Raw genomic sequence first — 17,613 nt, 5'->3', positions numbered from 1 at the left:
ACGATCAAAAAATTGCCTTAAAGTAACATCCAACCCTTTGAGGAAAACCAAGCAGAATGGAGAAAGAGAAAAGGACGGAAAGATGACAAGATGAGAGAAGAAAGCCTGTGGGGTGGAAAAGCGGGAGAGTGAAGAAGAGCGAGCGCACAAGCAGGAGGGAAGGAGAGAGATAACAGCACAAAGAGGAGGATGAAAGCTGTGGAAAAAAGTAGACAGACTTTGTCTTTGTCTTTGTACGGGATCAAATCAAATCCTTAGTCCCAATCCCAGTAGAAAGTAAAAGCCCACAAATTTAACTGAGAGGAGGGGGATATTTGAGTGCAAACACTCAGACAAAAGCACCAACTTCCCCTCCCCACCCCTGCCAAAAAAGAACAAGGCAAGTGCTCAAGGGCAGCTAGCAGTGAATGCTACGCCATGTGTTCCTGTAGGGCTCAGCCACCCCTCTGCTCTTGAAGCAAGGAGGTTGGGGGAGGGGGAAGAGACAAACTCCAAGGACAATAATAGCCCTTTCTGAATGGCCATTGTCCTGCCACCTGGGCTCTGGGAGTCAGCAGACTTGCTTGCGACTACTAGACAGAGATTTTAGGTGGTCACACATTGGCCAGCTTCACCTCCTTTCTATCCCCTGGCCCCCCACTCCCACACCCAAGCCCCTCCAATCAACTTCAGTGGTGGTGAGGCTTTCCGAAGCATCTGTATGCAAATCACATGCTGCCTGGGCTGGGAGTGGGGGAGAAGTGCGAGGGGAAAGGACTTTGTTCACAAATTGCCAGAGAACCTGAAGTACATCTGCTTTGTTTCCCCAGCCTGAGCAGGGATGGGAAACCTGGCTCTCTCCATCCCATTCTGTACTGGCCAGTGCTGTGAATCTGAGACCTACTCATGCTGAGAGTTGTCCTTAGGTTAGCGGAAAAACAAAGTGCCATCCCCTGCCACAGGGTTTCTGTTTCCGACAGTCTCAGCCAATGGCAGAGTGAAGGCCTCTGGGCAGAAGAAAGAGGGCTTATGGTTAAAGGATGGAGCTGGGACCCAGGCTGTCCTCCTGCTCTGTAACAGCCATGCAGACTGACCTCGGGCAATTCACGTAACCACTTGCCGAGTCAGAGTCTTCCTCTGCAAACGGGGACAATAATGCCTATCCCAGAGCGGCGTTGTGAGGCTTAAACCATTAACTATCAAGTGCTTTGAGAGATTCTGAGATGCAAAACGCTAGAGAAGAGAAAAAGACAAATCTTGGGGTGTTCGTTGTAAGGACCGACTGTGAAATTCTGATCTGAATCCAGACTGGTCTCCAGGCTCCCATAATGTTTCAGGTTGGGCTGGATCCTGGGTTTTGATTCAGGTCGAGTTGCACTGGTCAGGAGTCCATCTTGCTCTTAGATCATAAATGTCTTTCAAGGGTGTCCCTCAGAGTTTCTTCCTGCACTTGGGCCATGACAGTGACCATAACATAACCCTCCGGCTTCTGGGTCATCTGTTTAAAATACTGTGAATTCAGACAGGAATAATAACGTAACAGCTCTGAGATATTTACCGAGCTAGTTTCATACCAATTATGAACTGGAGGGGTTTGTGTCCACATTCCATAAATATGCAATAGATGTGATCATGTATATGAAGTTTTATATAGATTTTGTTCCGCATTGGGAACATTTAACCAGCCAGGGGTTTCTCTCTGCCTCATGTACTTCCTCTTTCAAGTTTCAAATGACACACAGGAACATCAGGTTTGTCAGACCAGATCAAACGTCCGAGCCAGCATCCTGAGTCCAGGAATGGCCATCTGTCCCAGTCAAAACTTAGTGGGCCCTATTCATCTCTAATCTAATTTCAATAGCTTCAGTGACGTTACAATGGGAATGAATTTGAGCCACATTACACTGCTGAAAGGGGAGTGCACCCAGCAGGCTAAATTCATGTCGTCCCAAACTACCAGCTTTCTTCCTAGACAGTAACCATCTCCACTTCTCTCCAGCTCAATTTTTTCTCTTTTGATACTCCTGAGAGCAGTTTGAATCCCTGTATTTTAAAATCAATCCATCCATAAATCTCAGAGCAGAGACAGTACAGAAGGTGGACAAATAGAGCTGATCAAAATTTTACTTTCAGGTTGTTGTTGTTGTTCTTGTTTTTCCAAAATGGCCTTTTGATTAATATGGAAATGTCCATGGAAAATATCAATTTTTGACATTTTTTTTGTTTTTTCAAGACCCCCCCCCCCCCCCCCCCCCGGAACCCAAACTGAAAAACTTTTAGTTTTCAGCAACCAAAGAGCGTAACATTTTGGCTGAAAACTGCATATTTTTCACTATTTGGTCATCTGAAACCATGCATTTCAGCTAAGCTCCCCAAATTTGGCGGGGAGGGGTTTGATGAAAAGGCCAAAACATTTGGGGGGTGGGGGGGAGTCACTGACCACCAAAACTTGTTTGTTTTCATCTGAAATTTTCATGGGAACACAAATCATTTCCTGGCTGGCTCTAAAGACAAAGAAACCCAAATCTGGCTGGGAGATGTGATTTCACCCTACTAAAGCAGGAGCTAAGAAACTTTTCCTGGAAATCTTAGCTGGTAGAGGAGTGTGGCAGTTTGTTCCTCCCAAGAAAGGTAATGTTACGGCACTTAAAGCAAGTGACCACATGTGGCTTCCAGATAGAGGGATCATTCATAATCAGAGGAAAACTTGGATAACTTTACACAGGAACTAGAAGTTTGAAGGTTTGCCCTGCATTCAGGGGTAACTTGATGTCAGCTGTGCACTCGACAGAAGATCTCCTGCTATTTTGGTTGGAAATTTGTAACAGGTGTTTATAATGCAATGGCAAAGTTCACACTAACACATATTAATGCCTACATGTTGTTGCATGAAAAGAAACCACTCCTGTCTCTTGTCACTGCACAGAATTCAGTGACCGCATTGTTCTGTATCATAGGTAGGGTGGATTACCCTGGGTGTCAATTCTTAGCACCTCTTTCTGAACCAGAGCGGTTCCCTGTTTTCTGACTGAGCTCTTTCTGGCAACTCAGACAGTGACTCAGAACTGCCGCAACTGATGTAATAATTTTTCTGTTTTTGTTGTATGAGATCCTCAGATTCAATGTTTCTTAAAAGCAGGTCCCCCCCCCCCCCTCCCATGTGACATGGATGCAAATGGAAAACAGTAGGATGCCCGCTTATCTTTTATTTGTGCTTTTAGGTTATAATTGCAGTCGGAATCACTGACTTTTAAGTTATTCTGCAGAAGCAGGGGAAAGGAAAGGAGAGGATGCATGAAATACTCCCTTTAAGTTCTATAAACCGAGCAGCATTGTTTGTGCAAAAAGCCATTGCAAATGTGGCCTGTTTGTTAAAGGCACAAACAATTTCTGTGATGAAAGAACAAAGAGAGCTAATTGGGATGAAAAAAATCAAACAAGAAACATGTCTTGGTTTGTATGTGAGCATTGTGGGGTTGGGTAGGGTTTTGAGCTTCCTAGCTGCCAGCGCTGTACAATTTCTTATTCTAATTTGTAGCTTTTAGCTTTGCCCTCCCAATTTCTCCCCATTATTGCATCTTCTTGCCTGTTAACAAAAATCTTCATCCAGGTCATACCAATCCCACCACATGTCCCTTCTATCATCTGCATCTGAAGTTTGATGTCACCCTTTGCATGACAACCACATTGCAGTGTCACAATGCAAGGACTATATGCACTGCACTAAGATAGGTCCCAGTATCACACACAAGAAGTCCAGACAACAGAGAGACACCTGATTTCCATAGTTCATAGAATCATAGAATATCAGGGTTGGAAGGGACCTCAGGAGGTCATCTAGTCCACCCCCCTGCTCAAAACAGGACCAATCCCCAACTAAATCATCCCAGCCAGGGCTTTATCAAGCCTGACCTTAAAAACCTCTAAGGAAGGAGATTCCACCACCTCCCGAGGTAACCCATTCCAGTGCTTCACCACCCTCCTAGTGAAAAAGTTTGTCCTAATATCCAACCTAAACCTCCCCCACTGCAACTTGAGACCATTACTCCTTGTTCTGTCATCTGGTACCACTGAGAACAGTCTAGATCCATCCTCTTTGGAACCCCCTTTCGGGTAGTTGAAAGCAGCTATCAAATCCCCCCTCATTCTTCTCTTCTGCAGACTAGTTACTTGTCTTGTCCCCATGATCCTGCTGGGTTGCTCTTGAATGGAGAATGTTCTGTTCCTCTAAGTCCTAAAGAGACATTGTTATAGTCATGTACATAGTATTTTCACTCTACAGTGTATTTTGTCTTAAGATTTCAAAGCGCTTTATACCCATTCATTCATATACAACACCCCATGAAGTAGGGTGAGTAATGTCAGACCCATTTTTATCAATGCATACGGGGAGGTACAGAGAGTTAAGTGACATGCCTAAGGCCATACAAATGAGATGTCTGCAGAGCTAGCATTAGAACCCAGGATACCTGACTCTCTGTCACCTGCTCTAATCATGATTGGAAAACAGTTCCTAAGATGTGAAAGTCCCCTGGTCCCACCACTTCCAGGGAAGTTAGCAGATTTCCAACCACTACCTCAGGGAGGGAAACCCAGGGAGAGGAGACCTTTCAAACCACCTTTGGTTTGCCTTTCTTTCCATTGAAAAGCCACTCCTGAGATTTCCAAACATACAAGTAATGTCACATTCTGCTCGTCTGATGACCTCAACCATGGCCTGTTAGGACCACCCTCCCTGGAGATGAAAGGTAAGTCAGCCATCCTGCTAAATCATTCCTCTCAGTCTTTCCAGGACAAAGAACCTTCCACAGCCCTGAAGGGTCTGACTCTGGGGTGGGTTGGTAGGGGGAGTTTGGTGGGAAGTGGGGTCTCTGAGCTGAAATCACTGCCCTCTTTCATGTGTATATTACTCCAGAGCTAACTTTGTACTTGAACTGGGAGAGCAGAGGGGAAAGGGCAAACCTTTAATTCATGGAGTCCCTTCCCTAGTTCTGTCTCACTCTCGACATTGGCCTTTGTGCTTCAGTTTTGCTCCTCCTTGATCTGGCCTCCTTTTTAAAAAAAAACAAAAAACCCAGACCAATGAATAGGAGAAAAGTTCACACGATGATAGCTTATGAACTTGTAACAGCTGCCAGACACAGGCGATGGCACATTTATCCTCAGAGAATCCAGCACTTTCCAGACAAGTTTTTTCTAAATTAAAAAGTGTTTTAAGATATTTTGAGGAAGGGAATTGCCAAAGATTAGATCTTTTAAAAGGGATGAGTGGAAAATGCCCGGCTAAACAGCCCTGAACACTGAAGTCTTCAATTCATCCATAAGCCAGGCACGGCATAGAGGGTAGCAGGGCACGTTTTCCTATGTGACTCTGTCTGACTTCCTACAGTCATGTCTGACTCTACCAACAATGACCTAGAGAAAGGAGCATCACCTTTTTGAGGGGAAAAGGCCACTTTAGTCCAAGCGGGGAGATCAGGGATTGCATAGAAATTGGGACTGAAGGTGCCAGCTCTGATGGCAGTTTTTGTAATGTGTACACTTATCCATTAGGAACTGGTCTGAGGCTATTTCACAAAGATCATCAGATAGCTGTCAGAAAGCAACAACTTCAGTCACTACCATCCTAGTACAAGTTCTGCCTGGGGAAATACGTTGAAAGATCACTGGATTCATCTTCGCTCCCTTAAATCACAGCTGGAAATTATCATGGCAGCCATTCTCCCCCCCTCTTTGCTTGGGGTAAAAATGATGGAGGGGTGTAAAAGAGCACTAAAACCCCTGGATCAGGCACTGCGAAACCTCCTGAAGACACAGAACTGAATCACCCACCGTGTGCCTGATTTTCAGGGGTACTGAGGTCTGTCCTCTCCCCAGGAGCAGGAAGGAAGGCAGGCGAGGTAAAGCCAACTTCCCCACCTCCTCCCCTTCCTGGCCCTATGTCCAGCATGGCTCAGCCAAACCAAACAATCTGTCCTGTATGCTCTGTGGGGCCGGGGCCATGTCTACGTAAGTATTAGCTCCTAGCACAACGGCATCCCAGTTACGACTGGGGCCTCTGGACACGAATGTAATAGAAATACTGGACCAGATCCTTGGCTTGGCAGAAGTCTTCTTTGTGCCATGCTAGCAATGCAATCTGTTTGATCAGGCAAAGCTACCCGCTCCCATTCTTCCTCGCCTCTCAGAACAAGGGTATTCTGTAGTAGGGAAGTGGCAGGTTGGGGGACACGAAGGGGTGTTGCTTGACTGGTAGACCAGTCATTTGGGAATCATTCTAGCTAGTGTAAGTTAGAGCACCCACAGGGCTGCTTTAACTTGTGCGGTGGTCAGCTTAGCCCCTGAGAGTCATGAGTGCCTGTCCCCACCACAACTGCTCCAAGCTTGACTCCATTACATTAAAAAATAGCAATGGAGGTCAAAGACAACAGTACATTATTGCAAGGATCATCACCTTCAAGTCCTGTTTTCTGTATGCTGGACCTTGCAAATGGAGTTAGGACGAGTGTTATGTGCACTCAGTACAGCTGTGTCTGTACAATAACAGGGAAAATACTTTCACAGAGGAGGGGAGTTGGATTTGTGTGTGTCAAAAGAAAGAAAGAGAAACAAAATACCCCCAAACCTCTACCCCAACAAAATCATCGCCCTGTCAAATTTGCCAGTTAAGAATTGTTATACACCAGCCGATGGTCAATTTCCTATTGCCAGGGAGACCGTGTATATTTATTAGGGGCATTGGTTATTTATATTTCCCAGTGGCCAGACTGGTTTATTGCCATTTTATGTTGCACAGCTCAGGTTTTGAGGTTGTTTTTTAACCTCAGCAAATCTGCACTATTCTTCTCTCTTGGTAGTGTTGGTGTGTGTGTGTGTGTGTGTTCGTTCACCCCCCCGGTGTGTGTTTGTGTGTGAATCAGGACTAGCCCACTGGATTCAGTGAGGCCAGATGCATACTTTTATATGTGCCTCACTAATGGACTTTCAGGTACAACGTTATTATTTTCCTCTAATGACGTGCTTTTCTCTCGCTCCCTTTTGTAAAAGGCAGAACATAACTACAGAGGGGAAAAAAAGGGAAAAGCTTTGCAAATTATAGCAATCAGAGAGTCTGAACCATTAGGAGCATCTGGGACCGTGTTTTACATAACAGTGGACACTTTCTTTGAAACAATTACAGCTAATAATGAATTAGGATTGACTGGGCTGTAAATGCTTCAAACTGCAATTCAGAGACTCCCAGTGCCTGCCATCCCCTCCTCTCAGGAGAAAGGCCTCTTAACACTATAGAGAAGTTTTATAACCAGGCCCTTTTAAAGAGACAAGCTCTCTTCTTTAGCCCCATGGAAGGTGGGGCTGCTATGGAGATGCTGTTCACTCTTGTTTATTTCACCCACGTTTGACACCCTCTCCCCACCATGTATTTATAATTATGTGCTATGGTCTCTTTGACTGGTTTTACAGGGCATTTGATTCCAGGAGAATGCCCTCCCCCATTTTTTTCCTCTTCAGTCTGGTGGTTGGGACCAAAGTCCCCCAGCATTATAATGTCCTGCCATTGCTCATTTCTAAAAGGAGGGAAGAGTGGAGGAGACCTAGGCAAGTTACAAGACAAAGCCCACCCCTCTCTTCTTGGGGAGAGGGGGCATTGAGGGCCAGACATAGACGTGTGTGAGGCCAAATTTTCAAGTCATTCGGCACCCACAAATGAGGCCAGATTTTCCAAACAGCTCAGCAGCCAACGTGCACCCAAAGTGCGGGGCTCTTGACAGAATGTGGGCCCTAGGGTCAACTCAAGGAGCTGAATTTTGAAGTAAGTGCAAATGGAAAATGAGAGGACGTAGATCCCCACTTGATTAGACCAGGGGACAAGAAGAGAAGGTTAGCGGGAGGCATAGCGGCTCCTGGCTGGACCACAATTCAGGTCTCTCAAATAACAATGTGCAGTAAAGCCCGCAAGTCCAGGGAACCTTAGATTTGTTCACAGTTGATTGAGTTTATAACTAATAAACCATCACTGGTGTGTTGTCTATTATAACATATGGCTTCCATCTGATTTATGCCGGTGTTACGTGATGCTCAGACCCTACAGCAGCAGGTACCTTGGAAGTGTGTGAGATAAACAAATAATAAAAGGGATTTCCCCTCTTTTTACCTTGTACCTGATGGTTCCGCCTACGATGTGACGTTGTTATACAGAGAACTGCTTTGTCAGACTGGGAAGACTCATCATGGAAAAAGAAAAGATGTTCAAGCGGGAGAATGTGATTGCTAAAATCACCCTAGATCTCCCCTTGCAAAATAATAGCTGGGACTCTGGGGGGAGGAATAGCTCAGTGGTTTGAGTATTGGCCTGGGTTGTGAGTTCAATCCTTGAGGGGGCACTTAGGGATCTGGGGCAAAATCAGTACTTGGTCCTGCTAGTGAAGGCAGGGGGCTGGATTCAATGACCTTTCAGGGTCCCTTCCAGTTCTATGAGATAGGTATATCTCCCTATATTGTTATTATTATACATGCTGTCTCTCCTGTATTCATGCACTGTTTAGGTTAAAATCTTTTCAGAGGCAGAGAAAAAAAGTCCAATATTAATAGCACCCCCTAGAATTTCAAAGCTTAGAATAACAGCAGTTGTCTCTAGAGACCAAGGGCTGTGTTTCAGAGTTACATTGGATGAATTAATTTTTACTCCTAGCCAGGAAGCCTGGCAGGTTGTAGCGAATGTCATTAGTAGTGTCTGGGTGTGTGTTCACACTGCAATTTCCTTGGTTATATAGGTAGCTAAACTTCAATTAAGAAAGAGATACCAGTCTCTCCACTTTCACCAGAACAAAATCTCTATTTAAAAGAAAAAAAAAATAGAGGGAGATAAACTGAAAAAAGGGGAACATTTGCTTCTCTTTGTTTGGGAGTGCAGATGTGGTGAGACTGAAAGTGTTTGCTTTTACAAGTGGCTTGATCTCTGCCATCTCAAAGCCCCCTTCTCTCACAAGTTGGCAAAAACATAAAAGTCCGTTTGTTTTAAAAGTTGGCTTGTGGGATGTGCCTCGCCTCAAGGGGGGACATAGTGTCAAAACAGGTTTAAAAAATTGCTCTTGCTGCCATTATAAACCCTTGTTTGTTTCCAGTCAGTCAGTCCAATACTCCAGTGGGCCAAATCCTCTGACTGCCCTGTGATGGTTACACCTGGTACCATGAGACACCATGGCACACTCCCTTCTCCTCAGGGAGGGTCAAGAGATCCCAGCTTCTCCCAACTCCTGAATTTGGCATGGAAAAGTTTGGATCCACATTCAATGAAACTGAAAGGAGACAAATTCAAAATTGCATAAAGGCAATACTTTTTCACACAGCATGCATCCAGATTCTGGGACTTGCTGCCATAGGATGTTGTGGAGACCAAGAACTCAGCAAGATTAAAAAAAAGGATTGCATATTTATGTGGATGGCAAGACTACCCAGTTGTAATAGCTAATGCTTATAAGTAGAAAGGGTTTTAAAGGGATATAAACCCTCATGCTTCAGGATGAAACAGATCCCTAATTATTAGTGGTGAGACTTTCATGATGGGCAGAATATTCTGTAACTACCTATTGCAAGGTTTCTCTCATCTTCCTCCAAAACAGGGATCGGCAACCTTTGGCACTGAAACCTTAGAGACACTGAACCAGTCAGGCCTCAGTTCTGATGGACTTCAATGAGACCAAGGCCCCCGGGGACTAAGAGAAGAAGTTGTTCCTTCCTATTGATAAAGCAAGGGGATTCAATCTCAGCTGTGTGTGAAGTCACCACCGTAAGCATATGGACAAATGACCATTTACACGTTCCGCTGATCACCGGCACGTGCACTGACTATGGCGGTGTGTGGAAACAGAGTAAATACACACATGCCGTGGCATGCCTAGAGATGCATGGACATTTTTGCATGTGCAAATATGAGCACACAATTCTGAGAATCCAGGATTAATGTAATAAACCCTCATTTTTATGTACCCGAGTTTGAGAAATAATAATAATAATACTATCATTCCCCAAAGAACATTTCTGGTTGCATTTGGCCTTTGTAGTTATTTCAGAATATTAGAAAACTCTTTTGTCTTCCCATTACTCCTGAATTGTATGCATGGGAATGTCACACACACACACACACACCAGTGATTGTGTTTGAAGGGGACAGCCTTGAACGGCATCAATGGATTTGTGAAGGTGCCTCGTGCTACAAGGCCTACTCCAGCTATGGAATCCATGCTACTGAGAGCGTCCTTGACAAACGCATCAAGTATCCTGGACTGTGTTGGACGATTGCATCACTACACGCTGTTCATTGTCACTGGATGCGTGCAACTTCAATTACTTAATAGCATCTCTCTATAGTCTCCTTAGTAACCTTTATATCATCTTTTCCTATGGAGAGGTTTGGTTTTGTTGTTTTTGTCCTGACCGAGGCTGCCAAGTTTTGGGTGGACTCCCAGAAGAAAATATTCTCAGTGGTATTTTAATTTTTCATATAAAAATTATGGGCCCCCAGATCCACAACTGGTGAAAATCAGCATAGCTCCACCAACATTGATTTATATCAGGTAGAGTTCTAGCAGACTATTCCTTATATATTTTTGATTCATGTTATTTCAGATGCCGAGTAGATTGGAGATATATTTTTTCATTTACAGTCTGCTTGAAATTTGAGGCACTGGGACAAATGCACAGGAACTAGCTACATCATTGTTTATAGAGGCACTCACACCAGCTTTAAGGAAACTCTAATGAGAGAAAAAAGAACAGTGAGTCTCTGAAGCACAGAAGCACTTAGATATTATTTCAAGCCAAGCAACGAGAAAGTTACAGCTGCCATAATTAAACATGACACAGAGAAGTCAAGCATTAAACACAGGTTCATTATGAAAGTGCAGGAGCTCAGTGATCCGTGAGAGAAGGACCTTGTAATTCTGTGCGAGGCTGGGCGATCAGAGATGTGAAAATCCTCCTGCCTACCTAGAAAAAGCAGCAATGAATCTAATTGTGTTTGCACTGGAGGTATAAGCAGTTGCAGGATAACTTTGCAAGGCTTAACTCACCTGCTGTCCTTGCTTACTCTTGTTTCTCCTGCAGAGCTATTCTACAGGTGATTCTATAGCCTGAAGCAGCCAGGCTGCTAGCACTGGACACGTTTCCAGCACCTGTCACCCACACTTTAGTCCTGAGTTCCCCTTTGTTTGCCTTTGCCTGTACAAACAAGCCCTTTTGCACCAACCTGCAAAGGGATAAAAGAAAAGCCACCAACCACTTCTCTTCCCTGTCTCTTTCCCTTCCTTCCAATGAGCATGTCAGCAAACAGGTTAGCTTGTCTCCAGCCTCACCTGCTGCCACTTCTCGCTGTGTTAGCTCAGGTGTTCCATTTGACGGAATGGTCCCAGATGCTGCGATTTGCTTGGCTTTCTGTGCATAAGCAGCGCATGTAGAATGAAATTAACACTCACAGTGTTTGCTAGGTCAGCCTATTTTCATACGTTTCAAAAAATTTGGGACCCTGGCTGTTTGCTGGCTAGTTTCTTTCCCATGCTCAGCAACTATCAAGCAAATGCCCTGCTCTTCCTTCTATCAAAGCAAGAGATGGATCTGAGCCAGGAACTTTTAGCTCAGGAAAGGGTTTTGGGGGGTGTTCTGCTCTGTTTTTTCAGTTCAGATCTGTTTCAAACGACAGTTCTGATGTCTCTGTCACGGCTAGCACTAAACTTGGGAAGCCTGGACCACCCAGCCGAGATCTTGTTACAGATTCTCTCTTTCCACGTTGCATCACCTGAGCTGGAAGGAACATGCTGGATCCCTGAACTATGGGTCCCATTCTGCACCCACTGAGTTTTGCCATAGACTTTAGTGGGAACAGGATTGTGTACCACATGAATGGTGCATCAGCTGGGAGGAAAAGAGAAGTGTGCCATATATCCTCCAGGACGCAAAGGCTAGAGCACATACACCTCTCAGGAGGCTACAAGTCAACATGCTTTAGTTCAGGCACAAGTTACTGGGCTCTATGAAGGAATCCCTGGTGAAATTTTCTAGCCTGTGTTCTGCAGCAGGTCAAACTAGATGATCCCAATGGTCCTTTTTGGCTATAAAATCTATGAAACCTGGGTAAAATATCCAGCGGGGGTGACAACCCTGACAAAGTTTATGGAATTAAGGAAAAACACAGTCTATGACTTTGCCTAGTCTCATGGAGTTGCACAATTTCTCCAGCCTTTGGCCTTTCTGCCGCAAAAATCACGTTGTCCTTCGGGGTGAAAACTAGCGAATAATATAAGTCATTGCCTTGGCCTCCAGCGCCTCATATTCCTCAGACTGGCTACCACTCTGTGTACCGTGGATTTGGATACACAGAGAGAAGTCTAGAGCCACAGGCTGGAGAGGGACCACAGGGGAAAGGCAGTTGGCAAGGCACTAGAAATGGGGACGGATTCTCTGAGCCATGTGCAGTCAGACACAAAGGGAGTGGAACACGCTACTACTCTGAGCTGGGGCATTAGGGCAATGAAGAACTAGGCCCACGGGCTCCAGCAGTGAGTTAAAAACATAAATAAATGCAGGGCGGCCCAAACGTAAGCGAAGCAACACAACTAGAGCAGGGAAAGAGGGAACGAAGAAAGGAAGAATGCGCAGCATGACCCCTCCTGACCTGGGAGCGTGCAGGCCTGCAGCATGGGCCTTTGTCTCCCTTCCCTCCCACCCATGTCTGAATGTACAATAAAGGCAGCTGCTTGGAACAGGGCCGGCTGCTATAGAAAAGAGGGCAAGAGGGCAGAGAGTAATTTATTTACTCTTCACAATGTGCTGTTTGAACAGACTCCTAAAGAAAATGGAGAAGGAAGCAACCCTCTGCCAGGGAGGAGAAGGAGAAGGGAGGGAATGGAGGAAGGGTCAGCTCTAAATGGATTAGAAATTTACCCTGCAACAGTGGTCCTTTAATTGATACGGGGAGGGAGGGGGGCAGTAAAATTTCTCTCTAATTGCATTAAAGATCCACTAATTAGGTTGATTAAAAACAGAGAGGCTTTCATTCTTTCTCAGAAGACCTTGTGGGGTGGCACAACAGAGAGAGGGGGGGGAAAAAAGAAACTACAAACAGATTTGAGTAAAAGGAAAAAGTTTTCAAGCACAGGTGTAACATAGAAGAGAGTTGGACATTCGTACAGCTGGACGGTGGTTACTTTATCTGGTCTGACCCCCTGTCAGCCAGGCTCTCACTTCTGCATTCAAAGGGCCTGCATGGCATCAGTACTGCCAGCCCCACGGGGTCAAAAATCACAAGATTGCTGAGCCAATTAAGAGATTTTTAAAAATTGTAAAAGATCATTTTGGGGGTCTTTTGATTCGCCTCCTGGTTTCTGAGTCTTTGGGGTACATTTGGGTGACATTCTACAGCTTTTATTTTCAAGGGCGAGAAACTTCCTTTTTTAAAATGAAAGTGGAGATTCTCTCAAAATCACTTGACTCCAGGAGCTGAGGTGACAAGGAAGACAACACATATCATGTGACTTAGGATACAAACATAAGAGTTGACAACCCTGGCTTTTGCTGATGTTACTTTTTTATGGTACATAGCATTGGCTGAGCTCACGGTGAGAAAAATCAAGTGTGCTCATTCAAACTTGGCAAAACTTTTGACCCAAACTTTTTTTTTTAATGAAAAATGCAGATTCGGCAGCTCTGACACATTTTGTGAATTTGTGCTAGCTTTGCCCATTTGTTTCAGTGAAAAAAAATCAGAAAAAATCAAAATGTGCCATTTCAACATTTTAAAATGAAATGTTTTGATTTTCTGGTTCAAAATGACTTTTCATTTCAAATTTTCCTCTCACTTTACTAAAAATTCTAAACTTTTTTAAATGCTTGAAATCAAAGCAAAACGTTTCAATTTGTATCAGGCAAAATGTTTTATTCGACTTGAGGTTAATGTTTTCAAAAACATTTCGAGTCACTGAAAATTTTGAAAAAAAATTGCGGTTTTTGGGGTTTCCCCAGTGTTTTTGGAGCTGCCAGCGAACCAAAAAATTTGGTATTCACCCAGCTCTAGTGTATATGTGTAACTCACCGATGAGTGTGTTTATAGAACCCACTCTGCGATGATCCACAGAGGATATGAGTCTGATACAGATATTAAGGAGCCGTTAGCTCATGCTTTTAGGGCTCAAGGTCCCTGCGCTGGTTGTTCCTAGATGGTGGCTGTCACAAGTGCATTGGCGGGAGACAGACAAAATTCAATTTGGTGCTTACCTGGGTAATATGGCAGGTGGAAATTCTCCATTAATTCATTGTTCTAAGTGAGCTGGGAGTCGTCCATGTGACTAATAACTACCAAGACGACTAGCAGTAAGAGCCAGTCGCAGCTCTGGACAAGCTCAAGTCAGGAGTAGCAGCTGGTGTTGCAGGCCAAGGTTTAGACGCTCTGGCAAAACTATAGGTGGATGCAAGACTAGAATAATAGGGGTGCCACAGTTCAGGACGGGCAGCAATGGTAGAGTTGTGTGTGCCCAATACTAGACTAAGAGGGGCACTGCAGACTGGCACATTAGTGGTTAGGGAAAAGCCTGCTGTAGGGTAGGTTTATGCCAGTGCTATTGGTTCCTTTTTTTAACTTCAGCATAGGAAAAATATCTGCCTTGATTATCTTACTTAGTCAGAAACCACTAATCTTGTGATCTACCCATTTGGACACAAGGCACTCAATCCAGACATTACCTGGGATGCCATCGGTACTGGAAGTTTATTGTCTTTGGAAAAGTACCTCTCTAGATTTTGGCATCCTCATAAACGGGAACTCCTCATTCACGGAACTGCCTCTCTCTGCTTCTTCATGTAAGAACCAACCAAACAAAAAGATAACGTCCTTTCATGACTAGGAAAAATTGATTTTACAGAATGTCTTTCCTCCTCAGAGTACCCCCATTGCTTTGCAAAGGGTAGTATTAGATAGTGGGGACAAATTTAATCAGGACTTAGATTTTTGCACACAGATTGGACAGTGGATTTGCAATTACCTGTTTTCTGTGCACAAATTTAGGTTTTGCCCACAGTGAATGGGAGTTCATGAGCATGTTACAAGCACATTGTCTGGAAGCCTGCTGAAACTTTTGCCCTGGAAATGCAATTGCGGTAGAGGCGAATGCAGCAGCCATGATAGACAATGCAAAAGCTCACACAGTCCATATGTTGCAGAACTGATTGCTGATGTGCATTCCCAAAATATGCAGCTTGCAGTGTGCCTAACATATCTGAGGATGACAACATGACCTCACTGAGCCTGGCGATTGCTGAAATTGAGCTTTTTGTTACCAAACATGAAATTATGCCCTAAAACTATGAACACAATTGTGTGCCTAATTTTGCATGTATGTGCCACAATTGTGCACCCATGTAGGGCAATTGCACACACAAATGATCTGAATTATTTGCAAGCCATTACCTAATTTGTATGTGCAACTATAGTGATGCATACAAGTTAGCCATGGAAATGTGTGCACATTTTCCATGTTTAAAACCTATGGTTTTGAAAATCTCACCCATAATTCGTGATCACATTTTCTTTTCTCTCTCTCTCTCTCTCCCTCCCTCCTCCCGCCTCACACCCAGACCTTAGCAAAATATTCCCTGGAAGGAAACAATCAAAATTTATGTGTATATTTTATGGAGCTTTGTCCATATATCTCTGGTCTTTGTTTATGCTTTGGAGTAACACTGGAAATGTATTCCAAACTTTCCCCCTTTAAAAAAAAAAACTGCTCTCCCCATGGAAGGCTTTATTGTTAACATGTAAGAAATCTGTGAATCTGTCTTTAAATTGCTAGACCGTACAAGGGGAAGGCAAATAAAAGGCTGTGACTTTAAAAAAAATATTCACAACATTTTTTCTGTCTTCTAAATGACCATTTTCTCCTTAGCATGAAACCACTGGGTGAAGGACAAACTTCCAGTTGAGAAGGGAAGCTGTGATGGTTTTTGATGCTTTCCTTACTGCATAGGGTTACCATATTTTAAGTGTCCAAAAAGAGGACACTCCAAGCGCCCCCTCCCCTCCCCAGCCCCGCCCAGCCCCGCCCCAACTCCACCCCTCTCCCAAAGTCCCCGCCCCAACTCCGCCCCCTTCCCTGAAAGCTTCGCCCCCCTGCTCCTCCCCCTCTCCTGCTTCCTGCGAACATTTGATTCGCGGGAAGCCTGAAGCAGGCAGGCAGCAGGTAAGCTGGAGCTGGAGCCGGAGCTGGGGCTGGGGCTGGGGGGGGGAGGCGCGGCCCAGTCTGGCCCCCCCAGCCGAGCGGCTCCCTCCAGTGGCCGGCCCTGGCCAAGAGGCTCTGGCCCCAGCGTCCCCGGCTTGGCTCGGGCTCTGGGGCGCTGGCCCCGGTTCCGGCCGAGCGCGCCGGCCTTGGTCCCAGGCGCGGCCCTGGGCGAGCGGCGCCGGCCAGCGGCCGAGCAGCCCCGGTCCCAGCGGCTCCGGACGGCTCAGCTCAGGCCCCGGTTCCGGCTGAGTGGCTCCAGCCCGGCCCCAGCCCTGGCAGAGCGAGCAGCGCCGGCCGGCAGCTGAGCACCCACCGGCCCCAGCGGCTCCGGCTCTGGCCCCAGTGGCTCCAGCCCAGACCCAAGCCCCACGACCCCTCCCTCCCTATTTTCCCGGACATGTCCGACTTTTTGGTAATTCCCCCTGGACGGGGATTTGAGGACCAAAAAGCCGGACATGTCCGGGAAAATCCGGACGTATGATAACGCTATTACTGCATAATCAGAGATGGAAACAGCAATCAACAGCGCTGGCTTTGCAACCCAGTGACTTCTGACAAATGAGGATCATTTTCAATGTGGAACTTTACCTCCTTCCCCCCGCCCCCATCTCCTTTTCTTAATATTTGCTTAGAAATCATCTGAGGAGGAGGTCCTCTGGAAGTTAGCAAGATGGCGAGCAGGATTCAGAGTAGGTGGAATGATTTGACTGCCTTTGATTGCAGTTGCAAGGGGCAGAGAGGTGCAGTGTGAGAGAGGAGGGGAGTCTGGCCCTGGGCACATAGTTATACAGCCATCTTTATCAAAGGATGTTCATGACTCCAGGAGATAGGTTTTAGAGTCCCCGATGGGCTTTTATTAAGGATGTTCAATCGCCAGGAGAACAAAGATTTCAGAAAGACAAGGTGGGTGAGGTAATATCTTTTATTGGACCAACATCTATTGGTGAAAGAGAGAAGCTTTTGAGCTCCACAGAGCTTCTCTTCGGGTCTGGGGAGCTCAAAAGCTTGTCTCTTTCACCAACAAACTTGGTCCACTAAAAGGTATTACCTCATCCACTTTGTCTCCTTCATATCCTGAGACCAACAGGGAGACACCACCACCACAAACAATGATGGAAGATTCCAGAGACAGTTTTCCCCACTGCCCTGTTCACTGGTTACACCATACTGCTCTCCAGGGTGGTCTCAGAACTGGTGGGGAATTTTTCAACTAAACATTTTTCCATGAGAAAATGTTGGTTTGTCTAAACCAAACCATTTTGCCAGAAAGGGTTAGTTTCCATGGATTTTTCGACTCAAAAATGTTTTGGAAAAAAAATGCTTTGAAAAAAGTTTAGAAATTGCTAACATGAGTTAGCTGTTTCAATGT

The sequence above is a fragment of the Trachemys scripta genome, chromosome 12 (assembly GCF_013100865.1).
Source record: "Trachemys scripta elegans isolate TJP31775 chromosome 12, CAS_Tse_1.0, whole genome shotgun sequence".
Classification (NCBI taxonomy): domain Eukaryota; kingdom Metazoa; phylum Chordata; order Testudines; family Emydidae; genus Trachemys; species Trachemys scripta.
This window is presented reverse-complemented; position numbering follows the sequence as displayed.